The sequence below is a fragment of the Bos grunniens genome, chromosome X, assembly GCF_055505025.1.
Source record: "Bos grunniens cultivar Pamir isolate PY7600 chromosome X, Bosgru_T2T1.0, whole genome shotgun sequence".
Taxonomy (NCBI): domain Eukaryota; kingdom Metazoa; phylum Chordata; class Mammalia; order Artiodactyla; family Bovidae; genus Bos; species Bos grunniens.
The window spans coordinates 99,389,109-99,402,754 of NC_141194.1; the positions used below are offsets into that span (position 1 = coordinate 99,389,109).

A 13,646-nucleotide genomic window follows, 5' to 3' on the forward strand; every position below is an offset into this window, starting at 1 on the left:
TACTTTACATAATTTCTTTATATAAGTCTGAATAAGTTTTAACAAGAAAGGAGAACAAGTATGCTTATAGAGTTTGTTATAGTAACCCTCTTATTTGAGACTTCTCAGGTGGTGCTAGTGGTAAAGAACCCACCTGCTAATGCAGGAGACATAAGAGATGCAGGTTCTATCCCTGGGTGAGAAAGCTTCCCTGGAGGAGAACATGGAAACCCATTTATATATGTTCTTTATCCTTTAAAACAGTTGTAGACATACTGTTTGGGGCAATTTTTAAATAATCTAAGAGAAGACAGTGGGATAGATAGGCAGTTATACCATCTTGTATAACTACCTACATACTTACATTTACTGCTGTTTTTTGTATATTTGTGCAGATTTGAATAAATGACTGGTGTCACTTGCATTAAGCCTGAAAAATTCCCCTTAGTATTTCTTTAAGCTAGGTCTACTGGCAAAAATTCTCTCAGTCTTTGTTTATCTGGGATGCTTCTATTTTGTCTTTATTTTAGAAATGCAATTTTGCTTGATATAATGTTCTTAGTTGACCGTTTTTTTTTTTTTTTCCCTAGTATTTTAAATATATCATGCCACTGCCTTTGGTCTCTATTGTTTCTGATAAGATGCCAGCTGTAAAACTTATTAGGTTCCCTGTACATGACAACTCATTTTTTTTATTTTGTCACTTTTATGGTTCTCTTTTTTGTTTTCAGAAGTTTGACAGTGGTATCTTTTCATTCTTCTTGATTCTTTTTTATCTGTATTCAAATCTCTATTACTCTATCAAGCTAACTGATTCTTCTGTCTGCTTATTAAATCTGCTGTTCAGCCCCTCTAGTGAACTTTTCGTTTCAGTTTGTCAACTGAAGTGTTTCTATTTGTTTCTTTTAATCTTTTCTGGGTATTTATTTATATTCTCTATTGAGACTTTGTTCTCATATTTTACTTCTTTAAACATGGTTTCCTGTAATTTTTGGGACATATTTATGACAGTTGATATTTGTCTTTGTCTACAATGTCTAGGCTTCCTTGTGGTCAATTTCTATTAACTTCTTCCCCACATCCCTGTGTAGGATTATACTTTTCTATTTCATTGTCATGCTTCATAATTTTTTGTTGAATACTAGATATTTTAGATAACATATGGCAGCAACATGGATAACAATACCTACTACCTCCTGTTAGAGGAGTGTTGTTGCTATTGGTTGATTAGTCATTTGTTTGTTTTATGCTTTGACTGAAGTAATTCTGTGAAGTCTATTTTCCTCACAGGGTGGTGACTCTGATATTCCTGTTCAAAACTTTTTTCTTATGTTTACCTGCTAGCTTGGCTACCCAGGTGTCACTCCTGTGTTCAGTTCAGTTCAATCGTTTAGTTTTATCTGACTTTTTGTGACCCCATGGACTGAAGCACACTAGGATTCCCTGTCCATCACCAACTTCCAGAGCTTGCTCAAACTCATGTCCATCGAGTCGGTGATGCCATCCAACTATCTCATCCTCGTCCCCTTCTCTTGCCTTCAAACTTTCCCAGCATCATGGTCTTTTCTAATAAGTTAGCTTTTTATATTAGGTGGCCAAAGTTTTGGAGCATCAGATTCAGCATCAGTCCTCCCAATGAATATTCAGGACTGATTTCTTTTAGGATTGACTGGTTTGATTTCCTTGCAGTCCAAAGGACTCTCAGGAGTCTTTTCCAACATCACAGCTCAAAAGCATCAATTCTTCAGTGTTCAGCTTCCTCTATGGTCCAAGTCTCATATCCATACATGACTACAGGAAAAAACAGAGCTTTGACCAGATGGGCCTTTGTAGGCAAAGTAATATCTCTGCTTTTTAATATGCTGTCTAGGTTGGTCATAACTTTTCTTCCAAGGAGCAAGTGTCTTTTCATTTCATGGCTACAGTCACCATCTGCATTGATTTTGGAGCCCGAAAAATGAAGTCTGACACTGTTTCCACTGTTTCCCCATCTATTTGCCATGAAGTGATGGGACCAGATGCCATGATCTTTGTTTTCTGAATGTTGAGCTTTAAGCCCACTTTTTCACTCTCCTCTTTCACTTTCATCAAGAGGCTTTTTGGTTCTTCTTCGCTTTCTGCCATAAGGGTGGTGTCATCTGCATACCTGAGGTTATTGATATTTCTCCTGGCAATCTTGATTCCAGCTTGTGCTTCAACCAGCCCAGCATTTCTCATGATACACTCTGTATACAAGTTAAATAAGCAGGGTGACAATATACAGCCTTGACATACTCCTTTCCCAATTTGGAACCAGGGTGTTGTTCCATGTCCAGTTCTAACCATTGCTTCTTGATCTGCATACAGATTTCTCATGAGGCAGGTCAGGTGGTCTGGTATTCCCATCTCTTTAATAATTTTCCACAGTTTGTTGTGATCCACACAGTCAAAGGCTTTGACATAGTCAATAAAGCAGAAGTAGATGTCTTTTTGGAACTCTCTTGCTTTTTTGATGATCCAATGGGTGTTGACGATTTGACCAACTTGAACATCTAGAAGTTCACAGTTGAACTGTTGAACTTCAACTGTAGTGTTGAAGCCTAGCTTGGAGAATTTTGAGCATTATTTTGATAGCGTGTGAGGTGACAGTTTGCAATTGACAAGCTATAATTGATATTGTTTTATGTTATAAAAATACTAGTTTTTTTCACTTATTATGTTTATAGGCATTCACTGCTTGAGTCAAGGTTAGGCTTGTTAAGTGATTGAAGGCAATTTTCTTACAGCAGCATGTACTTATTTTATTCTAAAAGAATGAAATGCATAAAGTTTTTGTTGTTGTTGTTGCTTGTAACCTGTAAAATTGAGTTATTTTGCTGATGTAAAATAGCAATAACTCACTTGAGGACCATGCTACCTTCTGAAAATGCCATATACCTGTTTCTTAAATGTGTCAAAGCACCTGATAGACTTTTTAAGAGCTGAAGGGGCAAGTGATTGACTCATCTTGGATAACAGGTGCCTTCCTAGGGCCACAGCTGAATGTGCTGGGAAGCAGCCATGGAGAAAGGCAGCACAAGCAGATGGAAACAAATCTTTTATTTAAGGGCAAAATGCCCAAATGACTTTCTGGCATGGCTAATTTCTACTATCACTTATTAGCTTATATATGATCCCCTAAACTCATTATTATTTTTTTTCCTTAAGGGGCTGATTTGGATTGACTTGTTGAGAATGGTGTCTATCATCTATTAGGTCATGAGAAAGATTTCTGTGGTTACATGTAAACTTATGATAGGTCTGCAGCAGAAGAGGTGAAGAGGGTAGTGAAGAAGTCAGCCACAGTCTGGTCTATGTGAAGGTCACACCAGCTTCATGGTACACCTTGAAGACTTTCTCAATGGTGATGACATAGGCAGCTGTTCTCAGGTCCAATCCCAGGTTACATTTCATGACTGTGTGCATGATTTGCCTGGCAGGGTGCTCCATGGTGTAGCTAAGCCAGAGTGCACAATGTCTTTGTCAGATATCCAGTCTTGGAACTCTGCTGTAGGTACAATAAGGAATAGTTCCACCATATTTTCCAAATTTCCTTTCCAAACTGTCTTGAACAAACATGAGCAAGTGGTAGTTAGAATCCCTTTCATATTTGAAGTTCAAATGGCCATAGCTGACATGATTTCAATTCTTTAGCTACTCAAAGTAAAATACTGTCACTACTCCAGCATTCAAGTAGAGATCTGGAAAAACCATGATGTTTCTCTCTAGCAAAATCTTATCAGCTTCTGGAGTTGTTGGTCCATTGGCACCTTCAGCAATGATCTTGGCTTTGACTCTTGGTGCATTGGACTTGGTCAGCTGCTTTTCGCTGGCAGCAGGGATGTCACAGTCAACCTCCAAGATTCTCCTTTCATAGATCTTTGCTTTGGGGAAGCCCAGGATTGTTTCATGTTGCAATTTGAAGTATTCCAGTTCCTTTTGTTCAATACTATCTGGATTCCATATGCTGTCATCAGACTCACAAACAGCAACACATTTAGCACGAAAACGATGTAAATATCTCATAGAGTACAGGCTCACATTGCCAAATCCCTGAATGGCAAATGTTTTATCTCCAAATCCTGGTGTCATTCCTAAAATACTCATGTAAGAAGATTCATTGATGCAGTTTTCAATTCCATGGAAAACTCCCTGACCAGTAGCAGAGATCCGTCTGTGGATTCCATGCTGACTGATGGGCTTACTGGTAATACAGGTATGGGCATTAACACCAGAGTGCCCTATAGTGCTACCATGGGTGTCAGCAATCCAGGACATCTCCAGTTGGCCTGTGCTCATGTCTGGGGCAGGCGCATCAATGCCAGGACCAATAAAGCCCTTCTTGCCAGCTCCATGGTGAACCTCCTTGTGATCTTTTCCAATTCATTATCAGTATAGTGCTTGGGATTGACCTAAACATCAGCTTTGACAACCCTAAATGGCACATCAACCACTGCACACTTATATGTTATCAGATAAGCCAGAGCTTTAACTTTATCTACACTCACATCAATGCTATAATGGATACCTTCCTTGCAGGGCATGCGGTGCTGGCTGTGCTGGGCCCAGTAGCCCTCAATGACTTCCCAGGAGCTGTCGTCACGCCGGATGTGGAAGGACAGGCTCAGCACATTATCGCAGGGCTTGATGAAGTGCAGGATGCCATGCACCAGGTTCTGCTTCTGCTCCTCGGTCTCCTGGGTCTTGAGGTCCTCCACCAGCTTGTCCTCCATGATGCTGGCACTACGGCCGAAGAAGCCCTCCACCATATTGAAGAAGCTGAGGTCATCCTCGCGGTTGGCCACCACCTCGCTGTAGTGTCACTGAGCGGATGGCACAAGCCCTGGCTGCAGGGCACTGATGGCTGCAGCATGCTGCCCCACAGGGCCAGCCCAGCAGCGTGGTGGAGTCAGTAGCCACAGAATCCAGGGCAGCAGGCTCGACACGGGACAGCAGCAGCACTTCACCAGGCACTGGTGCATGGTGACAGGATGGAGGTGCTCTCTCATGGAGAAGAGGCACAGGCCTGTGAGAATCACAGACTCAGAAATGGACGGAGGGAGGAAGGGCCTGGGGTCGGCTGCCCTTTTAAGTCACAGCTTCCTGCATTGGCTATTGAGTTTTAAGCCAGCTTTTTCTTCTCTTTCACCATCATTAACACACTCTTTAGTTCCTCTTCCCTGTCTGTCATTAGAGTGGTGTCATCTGCATATCTGAGGTTGTTATTTTTCCTGGCAATCTTGATTCCAGCTGGAGATTCATCCAGCCTGGCACTGTCTCACATTTTTCTTTTTAAATAAATATATTGGTATAAAATTTATATATGATAAAACTCATTTTAGACTACTGTTCAACAACTTCTGACAAATGTATATATTAGTATAATCATCACTATGATCACGATATAGAATACTCCTACTAACTCCAAAACTTTCCTCTTACTCCTGTGTTTTCAATCTGCCTGCCTCTACTCTTAACCACAAGCAAGAACTGATGAAGTTTCTAACATCCCAATTTTGAAACTAATTTCTTTATGTACACATAACAGCAATGAGGATCAATTTTTAAAATTCCTTAATAAAATTGTCTCTAACATTTTAAATTAAATAAGAAAATCAAAAAATCTGCTGTAAATTAAAAAGTTTAAGAAAATGTATATACTTCATTGTTCTTGATTATGAATAATATTCTAAAAGTATTACAATAACATAAATTATAAAATAATGTCAGGAATAATACTAAACTATAATACCACATTTTACATTTTTTTGGTTTAAGGCTTGGATCCACATTTAATTTTAAATATCCATGAGAACCAAGTCTTTTACTGAAGTTGATATTTCCAGTACCTAATACAGTACAGCACAGCCAATGTTCAAAAATTGCTTAGTTACTGATGTAGGTCCGCTGCTGCTGCTAAGTTGCTTCAGTTGTGTCCGACTTTGTGCGACCCCATAGATGGCAGCCCACCAGGCTCCCCCATCCCTGGGATTCTCCAGGCAAGAACACTGGAGTGGGTTGCCATTTCCTTCCTCAGTGCATGAAAGTGAAAACTGAAAGTGAAGTCGCTCAGTCGTGTCCGACCCTCAGCGACTTCACGGACTGCAGCCTTCCAGGCTCCTCCATCCATGAGATTTTCCAGGCAAGAGTCCTGGAGTGGGGTGCCATTGCCTTCTCCGACTGATGTAGGTAACTAGATCCAATTTTATGCTGAAACTGAGTAGCTCCTAGACCTGTTCCAATTAACAAGTTAAATAACTGTTGAAGACTCAAACACCATTTTAAAAATGCTGTACAGGTAACCAAATCTTTAATAATTTTAGAGGTTTAACCAAAGAATGTTAAGAAAAACTAAAATGCTGATAACATGGAATAGTGGCTTTTTAGCCTACCATTTCCAAAAAATAAATCATTCTTAAGTTGTTAAATACTTTGATTTCTGCTTTTGTTGCTTGTGGTTTCAGTATCACCCAAAAAAAAAAAATCAGTGCCAAGATGAATATTGAGGGGCTTCTTTCCCTGTTTTATTCTAGGAATTTTTTATTACCAGGTCTATGTTTAAGTCTTAGATCCATTTCAAATTAATTTTTGAGTGGTGTTAGATAAGAATAGAGTTTCATTTTTCTGCATGTATTTATCTCATTGTCACACCATTATTGGAGAAGGAAATGGCAACCCACTCCAGTATTCTTGCCTGAAAAATCCCATGGACAGAGGAATCTGGTGGGCTACAGTCCATGAAGTCACAAGGAGTCAGACATAACTGAGCAATTAAGGACAGGGCAGTTATTTTAAAACTCTCACTCTGATAATTCCAGCCTCCCTGGCATGTAGTTCTGATGCTTGCTCTGCTCAAAGCATATATATATATATATATTTTTTTTTTTTTTTTACTTTTTGTGTAATTTTTTTCTTGACAGCCATACATGATGTATCAAGTAAAAGGAACTACTAATAGTACTTTATTAATGGGATTCTAAGTTTTAAGAGAAGAGAAAGAATTCTATAGTTTTATGATTAGGTTTCAGTCTTCTAGTGAGCTTATGCTTCTAGACTGTGAACTTCACAAATTTCTTTTTTTTTTTTTTTTCTATTCCCTTAGGTTGGACAGAATGGCTAGAGTGGACTGGAGTTGGGTATTTTCCTTCCTTCAGTATACTCTGATAATATTCCAGTAGGCTATGTTCCCCTTACCTAGTTTCCCCAGAAGGCTTGCCTTTTTATGAAGAAGGACCTCTGGGGTATTGTAAAATGGGTCTTTTTCTCCTCCCACTGCCAGAAGCATAAGTTGATTTTCTCTAATAATTATTATGAAAACTTGGCCTCCCATCTGGATATAAATGGAGAAGAAAACGGCAAGCCACTCCAGTATTTTTTTCCTGGAGAATCTCCATGGACAGAGGAGCTTGTCAGGCTACAGACCATGGGGTCACAGAGTTGGACACAACTTAGCTGCTGAACATGCACACTGGATGTAAAACTTACAAAATATGGGGGCTATCCTGTGAGAGTTGGACTGTGAAGAAGGCTGAGCACCGAAGAATTGATGCTTTTGAACTGTGGTGTTGGAGAAGACTCTTGAGAGTCCCTTGGACTGCAAGGAGATCCAACCAGTCCATTCTGAAGGAGATCAGCCCTGGGATTTCTTTGGAAGGAATGATGCTAAAGCTGAAACTCCAGTACTTTGGCCACCTCACGTGAAGAGTTGACTCATTGGAAAAGACTCTGATGCTGGGAGGGATTGAGGGCAGGAGGAGAAGGGGATGACAGAGGATGAGATGGCTGGATGGCATCATTGACTCGATGGACATGAGTCTCAGTGAACTCTGGCAATTGGTGATGGACAGGGAGGCCTGGCGTGCTGCAATTCATGGGGTCACAAAGAGTCAGACATGACTGAGCAACTGATCTGATCTGATCTGATCCTATGAGAGGATCAGTCTGCATTTTTAACTGTTAGAATTGACCATGTTGAGCCTACAGTAATTCATCAATTTAAGATTTCCTACCCTGGAATAGTTTCGAGGCAGTTTCTGCTCCTGAGGGTCTATTCTGATAAACAGTGACTTGCCGGGAGCGGGCATATTGCATATTGAGTGCATATTGCATATTGAGTGCAGCACTTTGCACAGCATCATCTTTCAGGATCTGGAATAGCTCAACTGGAATTCTATCACTGCCGGTAGCCAGCGTGAGGAACTCCACCCATGACAAAGGTCATGAGGAAGGAGGCTCGGCATACACAAAGGTGGGATCGAGCTTCAGGAGTCCCCCTGGAAATTCTCGAGCATATACCCCCAAAACCAGAGTCTGCCTACTTTCTGCTTTGTGCTTTCACCTACACCTCTGACTTTACGGTGGGCTGTCCCCCACTACCTCTCTGAAAAAAGAGTTAGCTTACAGCTCCAGTTAATAATTCCTGGGTGTGACAGTGTTTCAACCTACAAACTCCTTTGGAAATCCTCTAGCCTGCCTGAATAGGTTTTTCCGGCCACATGTGATTATTCAGAGCCTCCCAACTGTGAGAGGCAGGAGATGTTCTAAACTTTCTAAACACAGATTCTTTTGAGTAGTTAAAAGATTGATTAGAAATTGTATTGGTGAAGGGATTTTCACTTGTTGGGCCAATGTTTGCTGCTAAGTTTCCATATCCCTTACCTGCTGTGTCCCTGGCAGTGTATTGATTAATATAATTGGTGTAAGTAGCTTTAATGTTTGTAACCTGGGACCCTTGAGTTAATTCTTTTTCTTGTTATAGCCCACCACACCTTTGCTCTGTAGGAATGCAACTTTATCTAATGCTTTTGGAGGGTGGCTCCTGACCAATCACCTTTAGAGAAAAATAAGTTTTCTGTAGAAAGGGTCTTAAAATGTTAACAGGCCTCTGGGCCAGAAGATGATGCAAATCACCCAAGCTTTTGCATGTGATAAGTTTGCAGGAAGAAAGCCTGGCTTGCTGCATGACTCTACCCCTTCCCCCATTATCCTCTATGCATAACTTAAGGTATAAAAACTACTTTGGAAAATAAAGTGCGGGCCTTGTTCACGGAAACTTGGTCTCACCATGTTGTTCTTTCTCTTACCTTCTGGCTGAATTATTCAGCCTCTTTTCTCCACTGAATTTCCTCACTGAGCTATCCTCATTCTATTACTCTTTATATCCTTAATTAATGTTTAATTAAGCAGTTGTTTCCTGATCTTTGCCTATGCCGTCTCTCCTTCGAATACCCTGGATCAGCCGGGGCTGGTCCCCGGCAGTGACTCTTCCAGTATTTGCCTTTCTCTCCAACTTTGGGAGTGGCAGTTTGCCCTGTGTCTCCTCCTCTTTTATAGATCCAGGAAGAGTTGATTTTCAGTTTGTAAGGATGGAGTGGCAACTGCCAAGCTCTTTACGTAAGCAATCAGAAATCATCAGTTTGAACGTATAGTGAGAGCAGAAGGACAGTAAGGGAAAAGCTCTAAGGGCATAGTTTTCTTTTCTAGAAGTTCTAGTTTTACAAAAAAGTTTTCTCTCTCTCTGCTTATCATGAAGATGAACCTCAGAGCTCAAATTATCTTAGTGTACAACACTATGATTTTTTTAACCTTTTCATTTTTTGAGCTTCTTGTATTCTAGTTTTCAAGACTTACTTCAGTTCAGTTCAGTCATTCAGTCATGTCTGAATCTTTGAAACCCCATGAACCGCAGCACACCAGGCCTCCCTGTTCATCACCAACTCCTGTAGTCTACTCAAACTCATATTCATTGAATCGGTCATGACATCCAACCATCTCATCTTCTGTCATCCCCTTCTTCTCCTGCCTTCAATCTTTCCTAGCATCAGCATTTTTTCAAATGAGTCAGCTCTTCACATCAAGTGGCCAAAGTATTGAAGTTTCAGCTTCAATATCAGTCCTTCCAATGAACACTCAGAACTGATCTCCTTTAGGATGATCTGGTTGGATCTCCTTGCAGTCCAAGGGATTCTCAAGAGTCTTCAACACCACAGTTCAAAAGCATCAAGTCTTCGGTGCTCAGCCCTCTGTATAATCCAACTCTCACATCGATACATGACCACGGGAAAAACCATAGTCTTGACAAGATGGACCTTTCTTGGCAAAACAATGTCTCTGCTTTTTAATATGCTGTCAATGTTGGTCACAACTTTCCTTCCGAGGAGTAAGCGTCTTTTAATTTAATGGCTGAAGTCACTATCTGCATTGATTTTGGAGCCCCCCAAAAGAAAGTCAGACACTGTTTCCCCATTTATTTGCCATGAAGTGATGGGACTGGATGCCATGATCTTCGTTTTCTGAATGTTGAGCTTTAAGCCAACTTTTTCAGTCTCCTCTTTCAGTTTCATCAAGAGGCTCTTTGGTTCTTCTTCACTTTCTGTCATAAGGGTGGTGTCATCTGCATACCTGAGGTTATTGGTTTTTCTCCTGACAATCTTGATTCCAGCCTGTGCTTCATCCAGCCCAGGGTTTCTCATGATGTACTCTGTATATAAGTTAAATAAGCAGGGTGACAATGTACAGCCTTGACACACTCCTTTCCCGATTTGGAACCAGTCTGTTGTTCCATGTCCAGTTATAACTGTTGCTTCCTGACTTGCATACAGATTTCTCAAGAGGCAGATCAGGTGGTCTGGTATTCCCATCTCTTTCAGAATTTTTCACAGTTTGTGGTGATCCTCACAGTCAAAGGCTTTAGTATAGTCAATAAAGCAGAAGTAGATTTTTTCTGGAACTCTATTGCTTTTTTGATGATCCAGCGGATGTTGGCAATTTGATCTCTGGTTCCTCTGCCTTTTCTAAATCCAGCTTGAACATCTGGAATTTCGCAGATCACATATTGCTGAAGCCTGGCTTGGAGATTTTTGAGCATTACTTTGCTAGTGTGTGAAATGAGTACAATTGTGCAGTAGTTTGAGCATTGCTTTTCTTTGGGATTGGGATGAAAACTGACCTTTTCCAATCCTGTGGCCACTGCTGAGCTTCTGAAATGTGTGAGCATATTGAATGCAACACTTTCACAGCATCATCTTTTAGGATTTGAAATAGCTCAACTGGAATTCCATCACCTCCACTAGCTTTGTTCATAGTGATGCTTCCTAATGTCCACTTGACTTCTCATTCCAGGATGTCTGGCTCCAGGTGAGTGATCACACCGTCGTGATTATTTGGGTCATGAAGTTCTTTTCTGTACAGTTCTTCTGTGTATTCTTGCCACCTCTTTTAATATCTTCTGGTTCTGTTAAGTCCATACCATTTCTGTCCTTTATTGAGCCCATGTTTGCATGAAATGTTCCCTTGGTATCTAATTTTCTTGAAGAGATCTCTAGTCTTTCCCATCATATTGTTTTCCTCTATTTCTTTGCATTGATCATTGAGGAAGGCTTTCTTATGTCTCCTTGCTATTCTTTAGAACTCTACATTCAGATGCTCATATCTTTGCTTTTCTCCTTTGCTTTTCACTTCTCTTCTTTTCACAGCTATTTGTAAGGTCTACTAAGACAGCCATTTTGCTTTTTTGTATTTCTTTTTCTTGGGTATGATCTTGATCCCTGTCTCCTGTACAACATCACAAACCTCAGTCCATAGTTTATCAGGCACTCTATCAGATCTAATCCCTTAAATCTATTTCTCACTTCCACTGTATAATCATAAGGGATTTGATTTAGGTCATACCTGAATGGTCTAGTGGATTTCCCCCCTTTCTTCAATTTAACTCTGAATTTGACAATAAGGAGTTCATGATTTGAGCCACAGTTGGCTCCTGGTCTTGTGTTTGCTGACTGTATAGAGCTTCTCCGTCTTTGGCTGCAAAGAATATAACCAATCTGATTTCAGTGTTGGCCATCTGGTGATGTCCATATGTAGAGACTTCTCTTGTGTTGTTAGAAGAGGGTGTTCGCTCTGATCAGTGTGTTCTCTTGGCAAAATTCTGTTAGCCTTTGCACTGCTTCATTCTGTACTGCAAGGGCAAATTTTCTTGTTACTCCAGGTGTTTCTTGATTTCCTACATTTGCATTCCAGTCCCCTATAATAAAAAGGACAACTTTTTTGGATGTTAGTTCTAAAAGGTCTTGTAGGTCTTCATAGAACCATTCAACTTCAGCTTCTTCAACATTTTTGGTTGGGTCATAGACTTGGATTGCCATGATATTGAATTGTTTGCCTTGGAAATGAACAGAGATCATTCTGTCTTTTTAGAGGCTGCATCCAAATACTGCATTTCAGGCTCTTTTTTTTTTACTGTGATGGCTAGTACATTTCTCCTAAGGGATTCTTTTCCACAGTAGTGGATATTATGGTCATCTGAGTCCAATTCACTCATTCCATCCATTTTACTTTGCAGATTCCTAAATTATCAATGTTCACTCTTGCCATCTCCTGTTTGACCACTTCCAATTTGCCTTGATTCATGGACCTAACATTCCAGGTTCCTATGCAATATTGCTCTTTACAGCATCAGACCTTGCTTCTATCACCAGTCATATCCTCAACTGGGTGTTATTTTTGCTTTGGCTCTGTCTCTTCATTCTTTCTTGAGTTATTTCTCCACTGATCTCCAGTAGCATATTGGGCACCTACTGACCTGGGGAGTTCATCTTTCAGTGTCCTATCTTTCTACCTTTCCATACTGTTCATGAGGTTCTCAAGGTAAGAATACTGGTAACAAGACTTACTTAGCTTTCAGCTAACATTTACTCTACTTGCAATTTAGAAAATTCTTTAACCTTGTCACTTTATTTTATTCTTGTATATGAAAAACAAAAGTGGGAATATAAGTTGATGATTTCCTATACTCTAAGTAAAATAATACCTTTTTAATATATTTTTAATATTGGAGTAGAGTTGATTTACAATGTTGTGTTAGCTTCTGGATATAGCAAAGTGATTCAGTTACACATGTATCTATTCTTTATCAAACTTTGTTTCCCATTTAGGTTATTGTAGAATATTGAACAGAGTTCCCTGTGCTATACAGTCGGTCCTTGTTGGTTATCTAAACAAAACAGTATTTGCATATCAATCTCAGAGTTTGACATTATTTACCTCTATTAGCAATCCTGATGCTTTTTTTGAACTCTTAAATATACCTCCTACTCTAGTCTCAGGAAGCTCTCTTGGTCATTGATGAATATTTTCAAGGCACATTAAGATTGCCTATATTTGAAACAATTCCTGGGCATACAATGTAGTTCTGGAGAAATATGATATTGGAGTATTAGACACTGACCATTATTAACCACGGAGAAGGCAATGGCACCCCACTCCAGTATTCTTTCCTGGAAAATCCCATGGATGGAGGAGTCTGGTAGGCTGCAGTCCATGGGTGTGCTAAGAGTCGGACATGACTGAGCAAGTTCCCTTTCTGTTTTCACTTTCAACTTTCATGCATTGGGGAAGGAAATGGCAACCCACTCCAGTGTTCTTGCCTGGAGAAACCCAGGGATGGGGGAGCCTGATGGGCTGCCGTCTATGGGGTCACACAGAGTCAGACACGACTGAAGTGACTTAGCAGCAGCAGCAGCATTATTAACCAACAGTTAATGAGAAGTTTACTACATGTGAGGCATTGTTCTCTGTGCTTTGTTATGATACTTTGTTTCTGACACATACCTTATGCTCAGTTTTCAAATGGGGTATTTGAGGCTTAACAA

At 40.2% G+C, this 13,646-nt stretch overlaps 1 pseudogene; it reads right to left on the reverse strand.

Moving 5' to 3' along the window:
* Positions 1-3,309: 3,309 nt before the first annotated feature.
* On the reverse strand, positions 3,310-8,088 carry LOC147340960 (glutamate dehydrogenase 1, mitochondrial-like; annotated as a pseudogene).
* Between the last annotated feature and the right edge of the window lie 5,558 nt (positions 8,089-13,646).